General features: G+C 59.7%; 1 non-coding gene across 1 annotated transcript; it reads right to left on the bottom strand.

The window, feature by feature from the left end:
* Nucleotides 1-2,086: 2,086 nt before the first annotated feature.
* On the bottom strand, nucleotides 2,087-2,240 carry LOC138565074 (5.8S ribosomal RNA). The gene has a single exon (XR_011300993.1). It is a non-coding gene; the product is annotated as a 5.8S ribosomal RNA (ribosomal RNA).
* Nucleotides 2,241-3,376: the final 1,136 nt, after the last annotated feature.

The raw sequence follows: 3,376 nt of genomic DNA, 5'->3' as shown, positions 1-3,376 counted from the left end.
GGATTCCGTGCACACCACAGCAGCCCTCTTATTTGTCGCTGCTTAACCCCCACGGACCTCAGAGCCGGCCGGGTATGGGCCAGGTGCTCCAGCGCCATCCATTTTGATGGCTACATGATTCGGCAGGTAAGTTGTTACACACTCCTTAGCGGATTCCGACTTCCATGGTCACCGTCCTGCTGTCTGTATCAACCAACACCTTTTTTGGGGTCTGATGAGCGTCGGCATCGGCGCCTTAACCCAGCATTCGGTTCATTCCCCAGCATCAGTTCCGATTACCAAAAGTGGCCCACTGGGCACTTGCATTCGATGCCCTGCTCCATGCCAGAGAGCCAGGCTTGAGAATAACTTGAGATAATTTCAGCCCCAAGACCTCTAATGATTCGCTTTACCAGATAAAACTGGGGTTTCTGTGCGCCCGCTATCCTGAGGGAAACTTCGTAGGGAACCAGCTACTAGATGGTTTGATTAGTCTTTCGTCCCTATACCCAGGTCAGATGACCGATTTTGTATGTCAGGACCGCTACAGACCGCCACCAGAGTTACCTCTAGCTTCGGCCTGCCCATGCCTAGTTCACCATCTTTCGGGTCCTATCACACACGCTCATGCTCCACCTCCCTGACAGAGTGGGAGAGAAGGGCCAGTGGTGCGCCCACAGCGATGGGATCCCAGCCGACGCACTCCGGCCCTCGCCTTCTTGCACCACAGGGTTTCATTCGGCCTTCCTGACTCACACACGTGTTAGACACCTTCGTCCATGTTTCAAGTCGGGTCGGCTGGGTAACCGACATCACCTCAGACCCCTGTCGCCCTTTGTGGGCCTCCCCGCCCGGCGGTGCGACATATTCGTGGCGCACCTAGGGCAGTCCACCATATTTGACAGTTGCATCGGGAGCCCAGTCTCCCGCCGCTGCTCCGGCGACCCCCGGAACGGTTGCCGGAGAAGGGCGTGGCAGCGGTCAATCTCCCTCGGCCCAATGGACACAGCAAAACTGATGTGAGGGGGCTGTAACACTCTCTGCCGGAGCAGAGAGCCGCCTGCCCCCTGGGGCCTTCCCAGCTGACCCAGAGCCGGTCGCGGTGCACCTCCACAGAGGAAATGCACACTGTGGGGGCCAGGTGCAGCAGTCACGCAGGGGCATCCCGCCGTTCCAGGCAATCGCCGTGTTGACTCCTACGGGCGGACTGCACAGACCCCACCCATTTACCTCTCAATGGTTTCAAGCGCCCATGAACTCTCTTCAAAGTTCATTTCAACTTTCCCTTACGGTACTTGTTGGTCATCGGTCTTGTGCCCGTATTTAGTCTTAGATGGAGTTTACCACCACCCACTGGGCTGCATTCCCAAGCAACCTGACCTTGAGAACACCCGATCACGGCACGCCCGAGGCCGCTACCGGCCTAACACCGTCCGTGGGGTAAGACTCGATCAGGAGGACGTGAGCCCCCAGAGCAACACCGTGGAGTCATTCTTCTACATGCAACATTTCCCATGCCTGCCGCTGAACGAGGATTCAGCGCTGGCCTCTCCACTCACCGTTCCTGAAGAAATCCTAGTTAGTTCCTTGTCCTCCGCTTAGTAATATGCTTAAATTGAGCGGGTCACCACGTCTGATCTGAGGCCGTAGTCAGGGGGAGCAGAAAGCTGTGGGAGGCTGGCCTTGAGCCCGGGGCTGTACGAGGGGGGTTGTCCTAGCCTTGTGCAGACAGCGCGGTACAGCGCACGCTCAGCCGATCTGCGGCCAAAGCCCACCTGGCCGCAAAGCCTGCGCTGCAGGGCCATCCCGCGCCGGCAGCTGTGGGACACCACAGACAGACACGCGGCACAGCCAAGTCCCCTGGGATAGGGTGAAGGTACGCCAGCCTTTTTTAATGCGTGCTGGGCGCCTGGCCCTCCTGAAACCTGCACAAGGCAGGTAAACTGGGGAGGCCGGGACACGCCGGCAATGAGCCTGCACGCTAGGTCCAGGGATCGTGCAACAGTGCTGATCAGGGTATGACCTTAGGGGGGACAAAGGGAACTGGCTCCTGTGACAGCCCCAGCCGCGCCCCTGGGCGGAAACAACAGGGTGTTTGATGTTCAAGCGACCCTCAGACAGGTGTAGCCCCAGGAGGAACCCAGAGACACAAGGTGCGTTTGAAGCGTCGATGATCAATGTGTCCTGCAATTCACACTAATTCTAGCATCTAGATGCGTTCTTCATCGACTCGCAAGCCAAGTCATCCACCGCCAAGAGTCACAGGCAACTTTTTTGTTCCAGACGTCGGCCTGACCCTGCAGGTGCAGGAGAGGCCGGGGAGGCAGCGCCACCTGCGGCGAGACAGCCCAGCGCTCCATCTAACTTCCCCACTTGGGCGTCGGACGAGACCATTTTGGTTTTTTTAAAAACCCGGGAGCTCAGCCCGGGAAGCCTGCCTGTTGCAGCACAGCGCTTCCCACACGGATGGAGATAGGCTGCTCTGTCGCCGGCCCACCCACTCATCCTTCCCCAACCCGATCCACCCCCCTTTTGGGGATTTGAGGGGGCTGGGGGAGCGGGCCAGAAACAGCACAGGGTCGGGTGGGACCACCAGTCTTCAAACCCCAGCCTGGCCGCATGGGGCCGAGCTACAGGTTCCTAGGCAAGAGGGAAGGTCGCCTGTTGCGCTGGCAGGCCTGGCCATCGCTAGCTGGAATCTCGATGCCCGCCCTTCGAGTAAGCCTGCTGCACTATGGCTCAGAGCTTGCGCCTGGCATGCTGGGCCCATGTCTGCCTGGGGAGGCGTCCCTCGAGAACAGCCAGGTTCCCCCTCGGCTACCGGCTGCCCCCACTCGGGGCTTCCCTGCCAACCAGGGTGTGCCCACCAATGCCCACACTGGTCAGAGAGGAGCGTGCATCACCAGCCAGCTTGGCGAGGGGGCGCATGGGGCTCCCTCTTCAGTGAGTGGTTGGGGGACATCCGCAGCAGGTTAACTCAACCCTGCCAGACATCCCCGTCCATATGCTGGGCTGGTGACCCCCCCCCCCTCCCCTCCAGTGGAAGGGAATCCCGCTCCCCGCCGCCTGATTGCCCACGGGCCCCGGGCCGCTTTGCTGGCCGGACCGTAGCGCAAGGGGTGCCTCAGGCTGTGGGTGTGCGCATCTGGGAAGCAACTGATGTCGGGCCTGCGGCTATCCCCCGGGCTGCTTCCCTGTGAATGATCCTTCATGCCCCCACTCACAAGCAGATACTCCAGCCCTGCATGTCCCAATTCACACTCAAATGCCCCATTTCTCCTTCCAAACACACGTTCCAGATTCAAATGCCACCTCCCTCCGGACCCACATGCCACCATCCCTCCCTCTGAACCCACACAAAGACACCAACATCCGTCCCTCCATAACTACACCAAGA

This window comes from Ambystoma mexicanum, chromosome 1q, assembly GCF_040938575.1.
Source record: "Ambystoma mexicanum isolate Mex_15411 chromosome 1q, UKY_AmexF1_1, whole genome shotgun sequence".
Taxonomy (NCBI): Eukaryota; Metazoa; Chordata; class Amphibia; order Caudata; family Ambystomatidae; genus Ambystoma; species Ambystoma mexicanum.
Note: the sequence above shows the minus strand (reverse complement) of the source record. Positions and strands in the feature narration are given on the sequence as shown.